This window comes from Berghia stephanieae, chromosome 1 (assembly GCF_034508935.2).
Source record: "Berghia stephanieae isolate SIO BIC M18660-M18661 chromosome 1, UCSD_Bste_1.3, whole genome shotgun sequence".
In the NCBI taxonomy this organism is placed as follows: Eukaryota; Metazoa; Mollusca; class Gastropoda; order Nudibranchia; family Aeolidiidae; genus Berghia; species Berghia stephanieae.
The window spans coordinates 77,876,179-77,899,781 of NC_088360.1; the positions used below are offsets into that span (position 1 = coordinate 77,876,179).

The 23,603-nt window shown below is 37.0% G+C and overlaps 1 long non-coding RNA gene across 11 annotated transcripts in view; it reads right to left on the bottom strand.

Annotated features, from left to right (window-relative positions):
* The window catches only part of LOC144957921 (uncharacterized), a 32,003-nt gene extending 14,014 nt beyond the window's left edge, over window positions 1-17,989 (bottom strand). For 8 of the 11 annotated variants that reach the window (XR_013642267.1, XR_013642266.1, XR_013642262.1 and 5 more), the window contains exons 1-2: window positions 2,358-2,490; window positions 516-601 (exon numbers count right to left, since the gene is read on the bottom strand). This is a non-coding gene — a long non-coding RNA (uncharacterized LOC144957921). Of the gene's footprint in view, window positions 1-515; window positions 602-2,357; window positions 2,491-9,502; window positions 9,579-11,251; window positions 11,283-11,544; window positions 11,605-12,113; window positions 12,272-13,692; window positions 13,869-13,952; window positions 14,112-15,814; window positions 15,901-17,668 lie in introns of those variants that run through there. The other 3 variants (XR_013642270.1, XR_013642255.1, XR_013642273.1) reach the window with 3 other exon arrangements.
* Window positions 17,990-23,603: the final 5,614 nt, after the last annotated feature.

Here is a 23,603-nt window from a genome sequence, read left to right on the forward strand (position 1 = left end):
GCCGAGTGCGAGGCTCGAACCCAGGACCTTCCGATCCGAAAGCGAGTGTCATACCACAAGACCATATAGTTGCACGATTTTTTCAATTTCTAAGTCTTTACTTTCACATTGTACAGTTGGAACAGAAACAGTTTTTAGTTTTTGGGATCCATTCAAAGGAATATATGAACATTATATGGCGTAAAAAACACTATACTAGATGTCCCTTGCCAACGACATTTAACGATTAGGACGATACACGACAGCCGTTCGGCGATTTTACAATTTTATTGCTACAGAGACAACGCTGTTAACGGCCAGGTACTCATCTTACATCTGAGGTAGTTGAGGGAATGCGAGTTAAAAGCCTATTCAAATGACAAAATTATATGCTGCCCAGAGAGGGACTCGAACCCTATACCTTTCGTTCCGAAGGTCGGCGTCACACCAAAAGTCCACATCGAAGCATTTTAATGAATAGAATTATAAAAGATATTATATAAGGTTGAAACTTTGAATTGATTCTCAATACTTACCAAGTTGGTGCTCCATTAGAATGATGAAACTTCAGTACTGTATTATGAATGATTAGATTTCACCATCTTAAACAGTCTTGATAGGGCTGTAAAGTAAAAAGAAAATCGTGTTAGAATCCATAATTAATTTTTTTCTTCTCAGCTGGCCAGGTCTGTGACACCTTTCTCCCCAGGAGCCGAGATCCCGTTTTATATACCGCCAGCTTAAAGCAGACCTGCCTACTACTACGAACAATTAAATTAGTAAAATTACGAAATTATGGCTCCAGTTTCAGAACTTCATGAGCATATCTTAAAGTCATTAAAGATTAATTGAAAATGAAAGTTGATGCCAGAATAAAATGATTTTTCAAAGTTAAATAAAAAGAATACGATTTCTATCTCCTAAAAATGACGAATTTTTAAATGTTCAAATAGGCAGGCCTGATTTATCGGTCCCGTGCCGCTCCAGCTCTAACTCACTCAACCCTAACACTGACGATATCCGTAGTTTAACCAGGTTACTTTTACCCCATGCCTACTTATTACATTTTTATGAAAAACATAGACGTATCAAAGCTAATGTTTTTCATTTTTACATGTTAATGAGAGTTGAATAAAACTATGTAGCCTACATGCTCATTTTTCATGCATTTTTTCCAATTTTGAATAGTAGCAAAAATTTCTAGGATTGAGTGAGTTATAACCCAGCCTGCTCCATGTCTCACCATTATTGGGGAAACGCCCACATTAACGTGGCCAGGAGGTGCGACTACGGAATTCCACCATGGCACATGGCTACTTTAGCAGGCCGCCCGGATCCGATCAAAGATCGAACCACTCCACCACCCGCCCAATGTACAAAAGAAATTGCACTCTGGGCAACCGCTACCATCTTTGCAATCAAGTATGCACAGTGAATCGCCAATGGCCACAGTAAATGTGACATACAACCCCTAATACTGGACTTCAAGCGATTATCACCCAGCAGACCAAGTCGACGACGTACAGAGTCTACAGAGTAGTCCTAGATAGAAGACGAAACACAAAGAACCCAAAGAAACCACTAGCCCGTGCACAATAGAACTGGGTTGTAAACAGAGACAGGGACCTAGTCCACCATCAGTGATGCACACCTTCCATCCACTTCCCATGAAGTAATAGCGCAAGTCAAGCATTTACCATGCTCACTGCGCTTCCAAATACTTCATAAAACTTAGGGGTTCACACACCACACTGTAGCCATCTAGCAGCGATTCACATTTTAAATGGTAACTCAGTTCCTGAAAAAGAACGCATGGGAAATGATTAGACATAATACCACCACTCCAAGCATCCGGGTTAGACAGACCACGGCCTTCTCCTGAATAATAAGAAAAAATAGTTAGTACATAGCAAATCATAAAAAAATCACCATCATCGCCACGACCACCTCACCACGACCACCTCACCACCACCATCACACCACCACCACCATCACACCACCACCACCATCACACCACCACCACCATCACACCACCACCACCACCACCACCACACAAAAAAAAAAATTAAAGAAAAAAATTAAAAGAAAAAAAAAACACAGCCATCCCCATAAATCATCCGAAAAATAGAAAAAAAACACATGTCAGGCTGGGCACCATTAACCAACCACCCACAGAATAGATCGCTACGATAGAAGACGACACACCCAAAGTACCCCAAACCCCAACTAAATACGCGCAAACAGAAGGGGGTGTGGGATGGAGGAAACCACGGCTGCCATGTAAACAAAATAAAATAAAACAAAAATAAAATGGATGATTCAGGCTCTGGTTATGAAAAAAAAAGTAAGAAAGCATAATAAAATTATACTTTACTTACAAAACATCATCATCACCAGCTCCATCGAATTGAAGACTTGGAAATCCACGGCAGGGGGCCCACCCAGCTAAGAAATCCGCATAATCTTTCCAATGAAGACCGCCAGCCAGCACCACACGTCCTTCCACATCGCCAACCTGAAAAGAAAAGAAAGAATGGTGGACAGAAATTTAATATGTACACATCAACATCCGTGTGTAGTAATCAGTGACTTGTATTCATTTGTTGTTGATATTAACATTTTTACACGCAGTCGATTGTCAATCTTTCACAGAGATGTCAACCATTACCAATTTCACATGACTATCACGCATTGGCTTTTTTCTCTTTAAAAATGACATAACCTTACATCATAAACGACATTAAACCTCAAATTAGCCTGGAATATGAAATTATAATGATGATGATGATGATGATGATGATGATGATGATGATGATGATGATGATGATGTTGATGATGATGATTATTATTATTATTATTATTATTATTATCATTATCATTATTATCATTATTATTATTTTATTATTATTATTATTATTATTATTATTATTATTATTATTATTATTATTATTATTATTATTATTATTATTATCAATATTATTATTATTATTATTATTATTATTATTATTATTATTATTATTTTTATTATTATTACTATTATTATTTTTGTTGTTGTTGTTGTTGTTGATGATGATGATGATGATGATGATGATGATGATGATGATGATGATGATGATGATGATGATGATGATGTTGTTCTTGTTGCTGTTGTAGTTGCTGTTCATTCCGATAATGACGATGATGATAATGTTGACGACGACGACGACGATGATGATGATGATGATGATGATGATGATGATGATGATGATGATGATAATGATGATGATAATGATGATGATAAATTTGTTTAATCACCTATAGTTCCCCCCCCCCACTCCCACTCCCAGATCGAGGCCCTCTATTGACTGCTCAAAATTGAGTCATTGGAAAAGGCTGTTTCTTAATATAATCTGGTGTAAAACGGTTTTTATGTGTTATATTTTTATGAGTTATACCGCGATTGCCACAGGTTTAGGTCATTTCATGACTTTAATCATATTGTCTCTGTAAAAAAAAAACCCAAAGAAAAATGAAAAACAGCAATAAGGTCCTATTGGCAATATTTCTCGTCCTAATTGCTAATTAAACTGCTGGCAAGCTTTGTGAAGCTGTTTGAGGGCATTCAACGGACATTGCGCTATATAAAACGTAGTCCTTTAGAGCTATTGAGCCCACAGATTAGGAGTTTATCCCGGTTTCTATAGTCTGAAGTAGAATAAATATAAAAAAACCTCTTAATTATCTTGAGATAGGACACTAATCTTTCGCAAATCATTTTCCATCGGATCAAACAGATCCAGTTACCCAATCGCTGTTCAGTGGTTAGGGAGGTCAGAAGAATTATCGACTTCACCCCTGATCGATTTTTGGTCCCTTTGCAAGTGAAACGAGTGCTCTACCAGCTGAGCAACACCGTGTTTATTCCTGAGGTTGACATCTCCATCTGTGATGAGAAGTTCAAATGTTTCCTTTTTATTTGTTTTTTAATTTAAAAGTTGTCTTCTTATTGTTGGGGCGGGGGAGGGCGGGGGGTTATTGGTTTGCGTATGTGTGTGTGTGTGTGTGTGTGTGTGTGTGTGTGTGTGTGTGTGTGTGTAAAAATAAGTCATTGGCCTGGGTAAGTTTTAACTGAACATGTCTATAAATAGTATAAGGTTCCATCAACTGCTGTTCACCAACGCTACGACTTTAGCTTTTAGTGCATATTTTATTTTGAAAAGGGAATATTTTGTGATAGCTTATCACCGATAGTCACTGTTATACTGAAAGAAGGAGCGAGACTGTCTGTTTGACTATGTTTGTGTGTGTGTGTGTGTGTGTGTGTGTGGGGGGGGGGGGGGGTAACTATAGGAGAAACAAAATTACTATGTGCTATGAAAACTAACCAGTTGGTTAATATTTTTATCCTTCCGATACAGGAAACCGAGATATTTGCGATTTAGGGCGAAGTTACAATCGCCGAATAAAAATGTTTAATCAATTTTATTCCACTCTTAAGATTTATGACGCCATTTTAAACAAAAAGTGAAAGCGCAGCCTTATGTTTGGATATGTTGAAATTGAACACTGATTACAAACATAGATTTTTAGATGGAACGATGTTCACGTCACTCAGGTCTTTGTTATTGGTTTTTTTTGTTTTTGTTTTTTTGCCATCCATTTCACTAAACTGCATTCACCAGACATTCAAGGTTACACAAGGTTTTGTGTGTTAGTTCGTTATATTTCCGGATGGCAATGTTGTGAGCGTCTTAGCCAAGCGCACAATATCTTTACAGGGAACAAAATTGACGTCATTCGGCTATTTGTTAATATTTTCAAAGAGCAATTTTGGTGATTTTAAATTATATCAGACTATAAAGGCCCAAGTTTATACACGGTATTGTGTATTGGTAGGTTAGAGATAGAACGAAGTCAGGTCATTGTTATTCTTTTCAGCCAGTCATTTAAATGAGCAGTTCTCATTAAACGATATTAATCAGACTATTCACGTTCAAGGTTCCACATTTCTTTATGTGCTGGTACCTACTTCCGGCTGGCGAAATGGTGTGAGCTTTTTGACCAAGCGCAAAGCACCAACAGTCCTGTTGGCCGGTGTTGTGATTATTTAACCTAAACGCATAGCACCAATACATAATATATAGAGCACTACTCACTCTACCAACTCTCTTCTTTTAACACACTGTATTGATGCTATACGCATTGTTAAAATACTCACAACATCCGCCAGCAGGATATAGATAGTAAGAGCTTGGCTAAGAACCTCATAACATTGCCATCCGGAAGTATAACGGGCCAACACACAAAACTCTGTGTAACCTTAAACGTTTATAGTCAGGTTAATACAGTTCAGTGAGCATTACTCATAAACGCGGATGGCAAAAAACAATAACAAAGACCTGAGTGACGTCATCTTCGAACTATCTATAACGTGCCAACACATACAAATATAGATAGAATGCGCTTGGCCAAGGAGTTCACAACATTGCCATCCGGAAGTATAACGGACCAACACACAAACTCTTTGTAACCATGAAATTTTATAGTCTGGTGAATACAGTTTAGTGAGAACAACTCACAAACGCGGATGGCAAAAACAATAACAAAGGCCTGAGTGACGTCATCTGCATACTATCTATATGTAACCTTAAACGTTTATTGTCTGATTTTTACATTTTAGTGAGAACTGCTCATAAAAATGGCTGGCTAAAATCAAAAGAACAAGCACGTTTTATGGATATTGCTCTATTGGTGCATTGTGTTTAGGAAAAATACTCATAACATCCACCAGCTGGTTATAGATAGAATGCGCTTGGCCAAGGAGTTCACAACATTGCCATCCGGAAGTATAACGGACCAAATACCAAACCAGCCACAGGTTTCATGCCTCCTTACCAATAAAAGACCAAGTGCTAGAAAACAATGAATGGTTTACAAGAGAATGATAGTGTGCACTAAAGACAAGATGCAGATAGGGACGTTGTATACTGCTGGCGGATGTCGTGATCATTTTACATAAGATAAGATAAGATAAGATAAGATAAGATAAGATAAGATAAGATAAGATAAGATAAGATAAGATAAGATAAGATATACTTTATTGATCCTGAATGGAAATTATCATGTTACACATCATTCATCGTTATATTAGCACAGATTTATACACTATCATGAACTAATTGATAAAAATACGTAGCAAATTAAAAGCAAAATAAACATCAAATATAATAAAATGAAATAAAATAAAATAGCCATAAAATATACAACAGTTACAAGCAATGCTATAAAAAATTGGACGTGAAAGTAGAGTAGAGTTGTAATAATGGATTTGTAATGTAACTAGACTTTTGAAAATAGATTGTGATTGAACATAGCCAACCCAGGTTGATATATACACCATGTAAACATGCATAAATAAATAGATTTTGGAGAGAACTAATTGATGAAAAAACGAAGCTAATTATAAAAACAAAATTTTATAATGGTTTTGTAATGTAAATTGAATTTTGAAAATAGATTGTGAAGGATTGCACATAGCCAACACAGGCTGATAAAAAAAGTAAAAATAAAGCATGGCATTTGAATGTACAAACAAACAACAGATAAGCGCATAGCATCAAGATATATCCAAGAACACAACTCACTTCTTCTACAACACATTGTATTGATACTGTATGCTTTGTTAAAATACTCGCAACATCCGCCAACCCAATGTAAAGTACCAACTGTGTGGAACCTTAACGTTTATAGTTGATATAGTTTAGTGAAGACTACTTGAGCTTGAGCTTTTTTATATAGCGCAATATCCACTAAACGTGCTCAAAGCGCTTTACAAAGGGTCCCTGACCAACAGCAACACATAACATGTAGAACGAGACATGACGCTGTTTACGGTCAGGTACTCATTTTATGCCTGAGTACGGTGACAGATTTGTGAGTAAAGAGCCTTTTCGAAGGACTCAAAGCGAGGCTCGAACCCAAGACCTTCCGATCCGAAAGCGAGTGTAATCTAACAAGACTACACATAGCCGCACTCATAATAATGGCTGGTATAACAATAACAATAACAAATATATAGGGATGGCTTTATTGGTGCATTGCGTTTAGGTAAAATACTCATAACATCCACCATCTGGATATAGATAGTATGAAGTTGACGTCACTCAAATCTTTGTTATTGCTTTTTGCCATCCGCATTTATGAGTAATTCTCACTAAACTGTATAAACCAGAATATAAACGTTTTGTGTGTTGGTCAGCTATACTTCCGGATGGCAATGTTGTGAGCTTCTTGGCCAAGCGCATGCTATCAATAATGTACCAACACGTAATACTTTGTGTAACCTTGAGTGTTTTGTCTTGATAGAATTTAGTGAGAACTATTCATTAAGACGGCTGGCTAAAAACGATGATAAAAGAGCTGAATGACGTCATCTTCATTCTTTCAATATAGATAAAATATTGGGGTTTCTTGTGTTTTTTTAATGCCAACAAAGTTACTGAGTAATTCTCACTAAACTGTCAATTCTGACCAGCCGGTTGTGCAACAAAGAATCGAAATCACGCCGGAGTTTATCCCGATTTCTAGAACGTGAAACGGAGAATAGCAATTGCTTGCTTCCTTTGGATAGTACGCTAGTTTATCCCACAGTACTAACCGCCAGATCAAACAGACTCAGCAACCCAATCACTGGTGGGTTGACATGGGGTCAGAAAAAATTCTCGACTGCACACTGAATCGAGCCATCGTGAACCCCGATCGAAATCAGTTCTTTGTTGTCGATTCTGGACCTCGAGTGCAATGGGTCTCAGATATTGATAATATGCGTTTAGGCAAACTACTCAAAGAATTCGTCAGCTGAATTAAACATACCAACATACAAAACCGTGTAAACTTCAACGTGTCTTCCGACCAAATGTATGGGCCGCTGTCAGAGCCGAGGAAGACAACAGCGTTCCTTCACCAACTAGACATTCAAACATGAAGACAACATGAGGGGAACGAAGAAGAAGATATTGCGCAACATAAATGCGCTAATAAAAATAAGCATTTTAGAGACACGAGGCCCATGAAGTAGGAATTAATCCCGATTTCTATATCGTGATAAGGGAAAATATCCAATTCTACCCTTTGGATAGGACGCTAGTCTATCGCACAATAGCGCACAATAGCGCACAATACTCCCCAGATACCCTATTACTGTTGAATGGACAGGAGTGTTTTGTTTTTGTTTTTAAGGGTTTTACGGCGCTTGCAACACATTTAGGCTATATCAGCTCCAGTAAAAAGGAAGAAAATGGATAGTAAAAAGTTCTAGAATTACAATTAAAGCACCCGAGAAAAAGTAAGAAATAGGGGAACTGAGAACAAATAGGGATCAGATGTAGATTCCAAGAGCATACCACCAATGTACTTAGAGATCACCTATAAGTCTCATCCGGACACAAGCATAAAATCCAACAAAGAGGAATACACTCAAATGCTTACATCATACATTAAAAATAACAAGTATAATAGTACATAACAGAGAGATGATTTACACGGAAAAATTATCGCCTCTCAAAACAATAACTATGCATTTGACTGTTTCTCTCCCAGCTAGGACTCCGGCAAGGGCCAGGACAAAACCAAGTAATCTCATTCCAAGACAAAGACAGAAAGCATGTTGGAAAACACATATAAGGGGATAGGAGACAATATGTACCCGCTGCCCACTATGGGAGGTCAGACAGGGTGTAGTCTGCCCCTTTTTGTGTGAAGTGAGCGCTCTACCAACTGAGCTATCAAATGCTGTGGTGAGGGTGACCTCCCTGCCCATCACAGGAGGCCAAAGACCCGCCCCTGATTTAGGAAAAGTTTCCTTATATATATATATAAATGATGGCAGTTACACATCCATTAATCATACAAATAAAACCTTATTAAATATAGATAATATAGCAAGGCTCTGGATCAATCTGGAACCCATCGGCCAAATGATGCGTATCGATCGTCTCTACGTCATTTAAAAGGACGATGAGGGATTTTCAAAATATGGATTAGAAATTTAGAATTGCCTAAAATCTGTTAAAGCTCCCCGCAATGAACATTTCGAAACAGAGAAAATAGGTAGAGACAGAATTGGATACAAAGATTAATAAACTTGTGTGATAATTTCACACAGGCATGTCCCAATCAGACATGTGTACATTGCCATGCATGAGAGATACACTCAAATGATTACAAAAGGCACATCACTGAATAAAACGCAGTGATAGTTAACACGGAAGCTATTTATATAAGGAAAAATAGCTCAAGAAAACGGGCTCTTACATGTGACAACTTCCGTCTTGGTTAATGGCACCAACCAGGGTAAGGACAAATCCAATACATCTCAAGAACAAGACAGAAAATCGTCAACATGAAAGGAGAACACAGTCATAGCAAGACAACACAGAGAGTGACAGGCCTGGGTATAAAAAAAAAAGAATCCCAAAAATCACACCCAAAAATCACACCCAAAAAAAATAATTTTTTAAATACAATAATAAAACAAACGCAAAGGGAATATTTTGATTATTTATTTGTAAAATGTTAGGAGTGTTTTTCTATTATACAACATAACATCCTCACGTGTGCCTCTGAAATGGAAAAAAAAAAAAAAAGAAAGATTGATAATGTCTTTTTTTTAAAAATAGAGTAACACGAAAGCCATAACAAAATTTATCAACCACAATCAAAATACATAGAGCTCTAAAAGCAGTTTTTAAAAAACACCTATGCCGTTCATTTTACAAAAATAAGTGATGCTATGCGTTTATCTTAAATATTCACAACATCCACCAGCCGGATATAACATACCAGCAAACCAACACAAACTATTTGTAATCTTAAAAGTTTAATCTCATATATATTATTGAGAACCGACGTGTACATATGCAGTCTAACATCATGACTCAAATATCGGCCAAGTTTAACGTCATCGACAATATTTTGAGTTTTTGAGATTTCCATTATAACAATTACAATCTATAAAAAGTGAGTTATCAGACCAGCAAATAAATACACGCCTGTGAGAACTATTCATTAATATGATGTCTAAAAACATTAACAAAGAGTTGTGTGACGTCAATTTCGTTCAATCTATATGCATTAAAATTGAGGTTCATATTTTTAGCTTACTTTATGCTATGACTATTTTGTTTTATTTTTCAAACCAATCACTTACCGATTGGCATTTTTGTGCATCATAGAACATAGGGAAACTTAATTCACCGTTTATCTTTTATGATAAATTCGTGTGGTTGTGAAATCGGAGAGGGAAAAATAAAACTGAATATTAGCGGTTTATACAGCAACATGATCTACATAAATTTTACACTATTAATTAGACAAGTGGATTATAAACAATCATGAAAACACTGAATAAGAATGATGACAGTTTTGTATATGTTACACATCCATTAATCATACAGATAAAAGAGTAATACCAAACCATGCCTCCTTACCAACAAATAATAGTGTTAGAAAAGAAGGATTAGTTTACAAGGGAATGTTAGAGCCCCCATCACCGCCGCAAAGTTTTTATTCTCTGTTGTGTCTTCTGGCACTTTCCTACTCACTTCATTTCGTGTTACTAAAGACAAGAGGTAGATAAAGACATGTGCACGCTCACCTTCGTGTTCAAACAAATTTTAATTGACTGAAAACAAATCAAACTAGAGAAACAAACAAAAATGTTTACGTTAATGACAAAAAATAATAAAAGGAATACAACCAAACTTCTTAAAGGATCACTTATCAAGGTCAACAATTAAAAGATGACTTACCAATGACGTGTACTTACTGGACAATTTAGAATCGACTGAGCAAGAATTTAGGGGTACGTAACGGTTACAACAAACTGATCTACATGAATATTACACTATAAATTAGACATGTGGATTATAAACATACATGAAAACACCGAATGGGAATTATGACAGTTAAGTATATGTTACACATTTATTAATCGGATAAAACAGCAATACCAAACAAAATACAGGCCTCATGTCTCCTTACCAAAAAAAGACCTTGTGTTAGAAAACGATTGGTTTGCAAAGGAATGTTAGTGTGCACTACAGACAAGAGGCAGATAAAGACAAATGCCGCTCATTTTTGTGTTCATTTTGAATTGACTGAAAAAAATAAAAACCCCAAGAAATAAAACCAGAAGCATCAAAAATGTTTATGTCAATGACAAAGTAATAAAATTAATACAACCAAACTTCATAAAAGACTACCTACCAACGTCAACCATTAAACGATGACTTACCAATGGCGTGTACTTGACAATTTAGAATGGACTGAAGAATTTAGATTATCAGAAACTATTACGTGAAAACGAGAAAATAATAAAAGATAAATGATTTCAGATTTTTTAAAGAAAAACTAATCATGGTTGACAACAGCATCATCTTGAATTTAAAAAAAAAGACGATTGGGAGTTTAAGTAAAATTATTGACAAAGGTGATCATATAAATGTCTGCTAATATTAATTATTAATGTAACTCGCGTTTAATTATATACGCGTATTTCTTCTTATTTATTTTCCTTTAAATACTTACTATGCAGCTTGTTTTCTGCATGAGTGTAACTGAAAACACGGACTTCCTTCTGTTATAGTTCTATGGAGTAAAGACATTTCGGTAATAGTGTTACTCGGGTTATTTAAGCTTTTAAGGGTGTTGCCGCGCTTGCGACACTTTTAAGTCATATCAATGTCGTCAATAAAAATGAAGAATGGATGATTTACAATTAATGGTTTGAGCGTTACTAAGGATCAACTAATCTGAATATTTGCCGACATCTAGCACTTTCCATCACTGCCGACTATTTATTACCTGGCATTTAGCCAAGGGGGGGGGGGGGGGGGGGGGGGGGGGGGGGGGGGGGGGTGCCATTTAAGCGATCACCACTGTACTAAAACAAAGGATCAGTAATTCGTTTTTAAATGGAAATATATCCAGTAATGAACAATACATGTTTTATCAACAAGCAGATGAGAACTGATGATGGCTTTTGACATATAAAACACTTCAGCATTTATTTAGCCTATGGCCATCAGTGATGCACAGGTTTGGTTCAGTTGATTCATATAAAGCAAACATTGAGATAGCAAATTTCAAACACTCACCATGATCAATACGTTCCCAATGCTTTTTATTTACAAAAAGGCACAAATATACTGTTACTTGACTGTACAGGACAACAATGGAGTAACACACCACGCGTGTAGTCATTTAAAGGCGATTCATATTTTGATAAAGGATTGCGTAGATGTAACTCCATTACCTGAAAAAGTAAATGAGTAATGCATGGTAAAACATCAAGACTATAATAATGCATATCTCATCATAAATAACCATTCCAATAAATTATCTGAGACAAATGATTGCCTTCATAATACCTTCTTTTCCGGAAACAAAAGGATAAAGAAACATTTAATAGTTTGCAAAACATACTATACAAACACCAATATTATAATATTGAATTAAGAATTAATTTAATGCATAGTGCTTAATCATTCAAATGTTTTAAGCTTAAGATATAATGATTATGCATGTCACTCAAGACTCACTTCAATGCATCACGCTTAATAACTATCAATCGTCCGCAAAAAAAATTAATATTAAACAAATTACTGAACACATGTAGGCTGAGCAAGTCAAAGTATCCGTCCATCAACAGAATAGATCGCTACGATAGAAGACGACAGTACCAAGAGACCCCAAAGAACCAACTAAATGTATTTGCACATAAAAGAGACGGCAAAGGTTGATGGAGAAGGACCTACATCGACTGTCATGTGAACAATAAAATGAAAATAAAAACAAAGGAAAAACATAATAAAGTGGACGAGTCATGCTTTGGTTATGAAAAATAAAAACCACGATGACTTAAAGAATAACAACAGAGAAGCAAACTATATAATGAAAGAAAAACCCCTGCAGAAATCCAATGGGGAAAAAGACCTAGGAGTATTTATTGATAGGAAGCTAAACTTCAAGAAGCAAATTCAAGATGTTCAATCTAAGGCTAGTAAAACACTCGGAATAGTGAAAAGAAATTTCAAGAATCTGAAAACAAAACACATGACTACCATCTACAAGACTATGGTTAGATCAAAGCTGGAATATGTTAACTGCATATGGTATCCGAAGTTTGAGGGAGACAAAGACTGTTTAGAAAGAGTGCAAAGGAGAGCAACAAAACTTATTACACACCTGAAAGACAAAACCTACTGTGAGAGATTGAAAGAATTAAATTTCCCGACCTTAGATTACAGGAGAAGAAGGGGAGATATGATCCAAACATATAAAATAGTAAAGGGAATAGACAGGGTAGAGGCAGGAATTCTTAAACCAAACAAGAACATTCAGACACGAGGAAACAGCAAGAAACTGAAAAAAGAACGTTTTAAAACAAATGAAAGAAGGAACTTTTTTTCATCTAGAATTGTAAATAACTGGAATAAACTGCAAGAAACCACAGTATCAGCAAAAAAATTGAATAAATTCAAAGCAGAGTTGGAGATAAGCGACACCCTAGGAAACAAGTTCAATTATAAAAATTGGTCCAATCATTAATAGATGAGGAGGAGCGAAGGAGACTACACCAAGTCTAAAAGCTCTATACAGAGGTATCCAGGTATCCAGGTAAGAACAAAAAAATGAATATTACATTCAAGAATCAGTGCATAAAACTTATTTTACCTTATATCTATGTCGTAGAGCAGCGCGGCTCAGCGGTACGGTCTTTGCTTCGTACCCGGAAGGTACTGAGTTCGATCACGCGCCGCCGTGAAAGTCACCTCGCCCATGCTCAAATTGCGGCGATGCACCGAGGCTAATGGGTTGTTCCAGTCTTCCCTTGGAATAGACCCTAGATAAAAAATGTCCCCTATAGGGTGGATAAAGGGAATTTTATTTAATTAATTAATTTTATAATAGCTTTAAAAAAACAAAAACATCACCAACTGATGTACTGATGTACTTGGAAATCTACGGTTGGGTTGTCCCATTCTGTAAAATGCATATCATCTTTCCGAGTGACTTACACCAAACATCACATAACATGTCGCAGAGAGACCTCCATCCTTAAATCACACAACATTCCACATCGGGAAACCAAGCTGAAAATGAAGTTTGTGGGACAGAAATATAGTACGTAAACAGAGTTGAATAATCAATGATTTGTTTTCATTTGCTGTTTGTTGATGTCAACATTTTTACATTCCATTTAATGTTCAATTCGGTTAAGTGAAATACTTAACATCCTGCAATTAAACACCCATTCTGTAACATGAATGTTTTAGGTAAGTCGTGTTTGTGTGTAGATCCTGAGTAATCCACACCATAGAAAAATGCAATATTTTTATGGCTTTTGAAGAATGGGCCCATTAAAGAATAGTATTGTTTGTTGCTTTAGGTCTCTTCCAACACAATTGAGGTTATATGAGAGACCGCTGAAACAAAAAAAAAAAAAAACAAGCAATCTAACAAAAATAGTACAAATGTAAATCAAAATCATAACCTAAAGATATCATAAGCTAAATTATAAATAACCAAGAACAAACAGGCAGAAGATTTACAGAAAAAAAAATATCCCCTGTCAAAAATACAATCACAAACCAAAGAAGCAGGATAGGCTAGTAAAGAGAAGAAGAAACGACATCACTATCGGATCGTACACCTATGCGAACATCATAGGTATATGATTCAAGGGTGATGCTCCCATCCAACCACCCGCAAAGAATAGTATCAATATGTCGGAGATACAAGTCTAATCATCATCATCATCATCATCATCATCATCATCATCATCATCATCATCATCATCTGAATTCAATTGCCTGTGTAGAGAAGGAATGAGTTCAAGACGGTCTGTATAATTATCAAATGTGTTCATGGCTCAACACCACCACATTAAATGTCTGATATCAAGAGTACAGGCCACCCCTCGCGTTCTGTCGTCCACACGATGCCTTAGATATCTTGTATACATTGCATATTTCAAGCCTAGACTGAAGACAAGATTGCCGACAAAAAGTCAACCAAAAATACTTTCACACTTATGCTGAAGTCTTTACTTTTAAAATTGAGCTTTGTATAGCTCAATATCCACTAAATGTGCTCAAAGCGCTTTACAAGGGGTCCCGGTCAACAGCAACATTTAACATGTAGGACGGGACATGCCGCCTGTTAGGCGATATTACAATTTTTCGGACTAAGACAACGCTGTAAATGGCCAGGTACTCATTTTACACCTTAGTACGGCGATCGATGTCAGTAAAGAGCCTTTTCCAAGGACTCAACTATGCGCCGAGCGTGAGGCTCGAACCCAGGACCTTCCGATCCAAAAGCGAGTGTCATACCACAAGACCACATAGCTGCAGGATTTTTTCAATTTTTAAGTCTTTACTTTCACATTTTACAGTTGGAACAGAAACAGTTTTTAGTTTTCGGGATCAATTCAAAGGAATATATGAAAATTATATGGCGTAAAAAGCACTTTACTAGATGTCCCTTGCCAACGACATTTAACGATTAGGACGATACACGACAGCCGTTCGGCGATTTTACAATTTTATTGCTACAGAGACAACGCTGTTAACGGCCAGATACTCATCTTACATCTCAGGTAGTTGAGAGAATGCGAGTTAAGAGCCTTTTCAAATGACAAAATTATGTGCTGCCCAGAGAGGGAATCGAACCCTAGACCTTTATTTCCGAAGGTGGGCGTCACACCAAAAGATCACATAGAAGCATTTTCATGAATAGAATTATAAAAGATATAATACAAGGTTGAAACTTTGAATTGATTCTCACTACTTACCAAGTTGGTGCTCCATTAGAATAATGAAACTTCAGTACTGTATTATGAATGATTAGATTTCACCATCTTAAACAGTCTTGATGGGGCTGTAAAGTAAAAAAAAAAATTTGCGTTATAATCCATTATTTACATTTTTGTCTCAGCTGGCCAGGTCTGTGACACCTTTCTACCCAGGAGCCGAGATCCCGTTTTATATACCGCCAGCTTAAAGCAGACCTGCCTACTACTACGAACAATTAAATTAGTAAAATTACGAAATTGTGGCTCCAGTTTCAGAACTTCATGAGCATATCTAAGTCAAAGATTAATTGAAAATGAACGTTGATCTCAGAATAAAATGATTTTTCAAAGGTAAATAAAAAGAATACGATTTATATCTCCTAAAAATGACGAATTTTTAAATGTTCAAATAGGCAGGCCTGATTTTTTCGGTCCCGTGCCGCTCCAGCTCTAACTTACTCGACCCTAACACAGACTATATCCGTAGTTTAACCAGGTTACTTTTACCCCGTGCCTATTTATTACATTATAGAAGTTTTAATGTTTTTCATTTTTACATGTTAATGAGAGTTGAATAAAACTATGTAGCCTACATGCTCATTTTGAATGCATTTTTTCCAATTTTGAACAGTCGCAAAAATCTGTAGGATTAAGTGAGTTATAACCCAGCCTGCTCCATGTCTCACCATTATCGGGGGAACACCCACATTAACGTGGCGAGGAGGTGCGACTACGGAATTCCACCATGGCACATGGCTACTTTAGCAGGCCGCCCGGATCCGATCAAAGATCGAACAACTCCACCACCCGCCCAATGTACAAAAGAAATTGCACTCTGGGCAACCGCTACCATCTTTGCAATCAAGTATGCACATTGAATCGCCAATGGCCACAGTAAATGTGACATACAACCCCTAATACTGGACTTCAAGCGATTACCACCCAGCAGACCAAGTCGACGACGTACAGAGTCTACAGAGTAGTCCTAGATAGAAGACGAAACACAAAGAACCCCAAAGAAACCACTAGTGCGTGCACCATAGAAGGGGGTTGTAAACAGAGACCCGGACCTAGTCCACCATCAGTGATGCACACCTTCCATCCACTTCCCATGAAGTAATAGCGCAAGTCAAGCATTTACCGTGCTCATTGCGCTTCCAAATACTTCATAAAACTTAGGGGTCACACACCACACTGTAGCCATCTAGCGGCGATTCACATTTTAAATGGTAACTCAGTTCCTGAAAAAGAACGCATGGGAAATGATTAGACATAATACCACCACTCCAAGCATCCGGGTTAGACAGACCACGGCCTTCTCCTGAAAAATAAGAAAAAATAGTACATAGCAAATCATAAAAAATCACCATCATCACCACGACCACCTCACCACGACCATTACACCACCCACCACCACATCATCACCACCATCACACCATCACCACCACCACCATCACACAACACACCACCACCATCACACCACCACCACCACACATAAAAAAAAATATAAAAAAGAAAAGAAAAGAAAAAAAATCACAACCATCCCTATAAATCATCCGAAAAATAGAAAAAAACACATGTCAGACTGGGCAATTCTAACCAACCACCCACAGAATAGATCGCTACGATAGAAGACGACACACCCAAAGTACCCCAAACCCCAACTAAATACGAGCGAACAGAAGGGGGTGTGGGATGGAGGAAGGCATACCACGGCTGCCATGTAAACAACATAAAATAAAACAAAACAAATAAAATGGATGATTCAGGCTCTGGTTATGAAAAAAAAATAAGCAAAAAAAAAAAATAAAAAAAAAAAAGTAAGAAAGCATAATAAAATTATACTTTCCTTACAAAACGTCATCATCACCAGCTCCATCGAATTGAAGACTTGGAAATCCACGGCAGGGGGGCCCACCCAGCTAAGAAATCCGCATAATCTTTCCAATGAAGACCGCCAGCCAGCACCACACGTCCTTCCAACCTGAAAAGAAAAGAAAGAATGGTGGACAGAAATTTAATACGTAGACATCCACATCCGTGTGTAGTAATCAGTGACTTGTATTCATTTGTTGTTGATATTAACATTTTTACACGCAGTCGATTGTCAATCTTTCACAGAGATGTCAACCATTACCAATTTCACATGACTGTCACGCATTGGCTTTTTTCTCTTTAAAAATGACATAACCTTATATCGTAAAAGACATTAAACCTCAAATAAGCCTGGAAGATGAAATTATGATGATGATGATGATGATGATGATGATGATGATGATGATGATGATGATGATGATGATGATGATGATGATGATGATGATGATGATTTTTATTATTATTATTATTATTATTATTATTATTATTATTATTATTATTATCATTATTGGTGTTGTTGTTGTTGATGATGATGATGGTGTTGTTCTTGTTGCTGTTATAGTTGCTGTTCATTCCGATAATGACGATGATGATAATGATGACTACGACGATGATGATGATCCCCCCCCTCCCCCTCCCAGATCGAGGCCCTCTATTGACTGCTCAAAATTGAGTCATTGGAAAAGGCTGTTTCTTAATATAATCTGGTGTAAAACGGTTTTTATGTGTTATATTTTTATGAGTTATACCGCGATTGCCACAGGTTTAGGTCATTTCATGACTTTAATTATATTGTCTCTGTAAAAAAAAAACCCAAAGAAAAAATAAAAACAACAATAAGGTCCTATAGGCAATATTTCTCGTCCTAATTGCTAATTAAACTGCTGGCAAGCTTTGTGAAGCTGTTTGAGGGCATTCAATGAACATTGCGCTATATAAAATGTAGTCATTTAGAGCTATTGGGCCCACAGATTCGGAGTTTATCCCGGTTTCTATAGTCTGAAGTAGAATAGACAATAGAAAAAAAACCGCTTAATTATCTTGAGATAGGACGCTAATCTTTCGCAAATCACTTTCCATCGGATCAAACAGATCCAGCTGCCCAATCGCTGTTCAGTGGTTAGAGAGGTCAGAAGAATTATCGACTTCACCCCTGATCGATTTTTGGTCCCTTTGCAAGTGAAGCGAGTGCTTTACCAGCTGAGCAACACCGTGTTTATTCCTGAGGTTGACATCTCCATCTGTGATGAGAAGTTCAAATGTTTCCTTTTTATTTGTTTTTTAATTTAAAAATTGTCTTCTTATTGTTGGGGAGGGGAGGGGGGGGGGGGTTATTGGTTTGCGCGTGTGTGTGTGTGTGTGTGTGTGTGTGTGTGTAAAAATAAGTCATTGGCCTGGGTAAGTTTTAACTGAACAAATCTATAAGACAGTTGACATACAAATCTTGACATCCGCACGACCATGTTAGCTACAATAAAGGAGATGACACATCTTAGGCTAATACACGGATGGTCAATTGCAGTTAAGTACAATAAATCACTTACCTAAGCCCTAAAGTTCTAGGTGGGGCATAGGCGTCAACAACTTCTCCAATCAACTCTTTCCTGGGCCATCTGTGTGGTTCCATGTCCCTCAATTTCCTCCAGTTGAACAGCCATTTCTTGGTCGTCCCCTTCTCTTTGTTAGATGATTCCATGTCAAAACCTGTTTATTCCCTTTTAAATACTTACCAAATTGTAAAGCTTTGTGTTCTTTTCTTCTTGAATCTTTCAAACCATGTATTCTGCCTGAAGCCGATTAAAGATTCAGGACTTCCACACACGATATGGCTGTGGATAATAAGACAAAAATTCAATCACATTGTAGATCTGAGACAGAGGAGAAATTCCATATACAGGCACCACTTCAACGACGTTTGGAAAATATATTGAGTTGCTCACCGGAGTTTAAAGTTAAGAAACTGGACTGGTAGGATTAACATTATTAAATAGATAATACTGAAAACGTGTTTTTGTGGCTTGATTGCTGGAGGTCAATTTGTTTCTAAACTAATTCAAGGTGAGCAACTATTTTACTTCAATAAGTTTTCAAAACATTACATCGGAATTATAACGATTCAGGAAAGTACGAAAAATGACAAACGTACAGATCAGCATGGTGACAACAAAATTATACAAAATATACAAAATGCTTGATTTCCGTGGTGCGTCTCTAAAATGAGAAATTTAAAATTGAATTCACCAATACCAATTTTATGGATTAATTAACCGCTAATAAAAAAGATGGTAAATCGTATTATAGCTTAATTAAATTGTTCTCATCAACTTACCAAGTAGCTGCTCCACGTTATTGATGAAATCTCACTGATTTGAATGATTGGATTCCATCCTTTAAAATGTCTGAAATAAGCGATTTAAAGCAAAACATGAATTCGTTACACTATTTTAAAAATTAATCTTTTCAGCTGGTCAGGTCTGTGACCCCTTTAATTTGGGAGCCGAGATCCCGTTTTATATCCCGCCAGCAAACGGTCCCGTGCCACTTCAGCGTTACCAGTCCGCTCCGTATCAACCTTTAAGGAAAACACCCACATTAACGTGGCGAGGAGGTGCGGCTACGGGTTTCCACCATGTTCCAGTGATGTTCTTAACCCTCGCCTTACCACCTACAGCAAAATCGTCACATTTGTTAGGACACAATACATTTTTCTTACTCAGATTTATTTTGTACGGCACAAACTTTGAAGAATGATCTTTGTTTAATTAATATGAACATAAAGTTGTTTTGTAGAGAGTTTGAGTCTAAAAAATATTTTTCTGCTGGGTAAGCCTGCCATTCTGGGAAAATACTGAAAATTATCAGTAAGGAGAGGGTCAAACCTGAAACATGGCTACTTTAGCAGACTACCCGGATTCGATGAAGGCATCATTTGGCGCCAAATGATGCCAAGATCGAACCACTCCCTCCATCCCACCCAATGTGCACCCGAACAGAATGTAAAATTTTACAATTTTATCAACTAGAAATTTCTAACAATTCTGAGCCAAACTGATTAAAGATAATATAAAATGCACTTACTTACTTACTCATATTGATTTGAAATGATGATGTCAATTTAAATGCATAACGCTTATTTGCACATTGGGCGACTGATACCATCTTCGCTTTTGATTATCAACTGAATCACAAAAAAATGTAAGAGAGTAGTCTATCACTATCACGCATACAACCTCTCTGAAGCTGGAATTGCTGAAAAGCAATTATTCTCTTGTCGGTTGTATCACATCTGGGGAACATAAATCAATGCTGTCCGCCTACAGAGTAGACCTAGAAAGAAGACGAAACCAAAAGAACCCCATAGAAACCTCTAAATTCGTGCACCACAGAAGGGGGGTGTAAACGGAAGCATTTACCTAGCATATAGGTTCGAAATATATGCATTCACGTAGCGCATTTCAACATGCTACAAGTGGTCGCCGCCACCCATGTAGCTGTTGGTGATTCAGATTATGATAAACAATTGCGGAGATGGTAACGTTTTACCTGAAAAAAAAAGATCCTGAAAAAAAAGAATAATCCTCGAATGGTTCTTGATCCTCCTTGAATCCATCTTGGCGTCCGTCGTTGTGAAATACAAGAACAAATGCACACTGAACAGAAATCAGGTTCGAAATATATGCATTCACATATAGGCCATTTCAAGCATTTGCTGTGCTCATTGCGTAACGTTTTACCTGAAAAAAAAAAAGATCCTGAAAAAAAGAATTATCCTCGAAAAATCCTCGAATGTCCTTGTTCCTCCTTGAATCCATCTTGGCGTGGTCGTGGTGAAAAAAAAAAATTAACAACAAAACATTGACTACCGCATTCTATTTTAATTTTGCCTAACGCAAAATATAATCCACTCTAGCCGTGGTCCCTAGTCTAACCTAGCACCCTAGCAGAGACAAGAGAAAGAGGGTCGAAATGAGAGACCTGGGCCGCAGCCTTTCATCTCTAGAATAGACAAAGACAGCTCCAGTTAGACACCCACCACTCACCACGGTGTCTCAGCTGAAACTGAAGATTTTTTGGATAGAAGATACACATTAACTCGTGAGTGTGTAGCTTAGCAGTGATTTGTTTTAACATATTAACCGTTTCAATTTCCGTGAGTATTGGTTATAAACACAACACACAACTTAATGTAAAATAAACAGTCACCAAGAAATTCTTATTTTTCCTCTCATTTGTTTTTCTTTTTTTTTTGTCTTGTCTGTTTTCAATTTATTTTTATCTATCCTGCCATCTACTTGTGTAAAAACAACTCACTACCAAGTCTATTAATAGTATTTTATTCAGTGAAAAGACCCCCCCCCCCCCCCATATACGATCATGAGTAACCACAACAAAGCCAAATAAAAAACCCTAAAAACTCATAACATAAAACTTCACCTTGAACGTTTACATTCTGATTGATACAATTTAGTGAGAACTACTCAATAAATGACTGGTAAAAAACAATAACAAAGAGTTGAATAATGACGTCAAATTCGTTCCTTTTATAAAATTATACAATTGATCAGGCGTGTAGAACAAGTGAGCATTTTTCCTAAACGCAACCCATATATGGTAACACGTGTCGTTTGCTGATTTTGATAGTAACAGCCATTGTTTACATTCGGAGGACTGGCCGATGGGTGTGACTTTGTCCCCCTCAACGGAGTGTTTGTTGATACTATGCTATTGGGTAAAATATTCAAAACATCCACCAGCCGGATATCGTCAACCAACTCAGAAAATTATATGTAACCTTGAACAATTATAGTCTGAATGATAGAATTTAGTGAGAACATTAGTAGTGTGCGCTTAGCTAAGAAACTCACAACATTGCCATCCGGAAGTATAACGGACCAACACACAAAACTATGTGTAACCTTAAACGTTTAATACAGTTAGCTGAGAATTACTCACAAACATGGATGGCAATAAACAATAACAAAGGCCTGAGTGACGTCATCTTCGTTCTATATATATATAATATAATATGTCAGATGACCCGAGACTAAAATGAAAATATGGAGACATGAAACTTAGGGACTCCTTCCGTATGTGGGTGTCAATGTCAAGTCGGTAAACATGGCATTTGAGAATTGATGGTATGTGTTTAAATAAAATAAACACCATTTCTACCCACTTTTTCAATCGTACAAATACACACAAAGTTTATATAGACAGAACGAAGTTGCCATCATGAAGGTCTTTGTTATGTTTTTTTGCCATCCGCGTTGATGAGTAAATCTCACTAAGCTGTATTAACTATAATATAGATAGAATGCGCTTGGCCAAGGAGTTCACAACATTGCCATCCGGAAATATAACGGACCAACACACAAACTCTGTGTAACCATGAACTTTTATAGTCTGGTTAATACAATTTAGTGAGAACAACTCAGAAACGCGGATGGCAAAAACAATAACAAAGACCCGAGTGACGTCATCTGCATACTATCTATTTACGTTTAAGTTTACACATAGTTTTGTGAGCTGGTCCGTTATACTTCCGGATGGCAATGTTGTGAACTTCTTAGCCAGGCGCATACTTTCTACTGATAGAATAAAGTTGCCGTCACTCAGGTCGTTGTTATTGCTTTTTGCTATCCACGTTTATGAGTAATTCTCACTTAGCTGTATTATCCAAACTATAAAAGTTCATGGTTACACACAGGTCTGTGTTTTGGTCTGTTTTAGACTGTGTGCGCTTGGCTAGGAAACTCACAACATTGCCATCCAGAAATATAATGGACTAACAAACCAAACTATGTGAAACCATGAACTTTTAAAGATAGTTCGAAGATGACGTCACTCAGGTCTTTGTTATTGTTTTTTGCCATCCGCGTTTATGAGTAATGCTCACTGAACTGTATTAACCTGA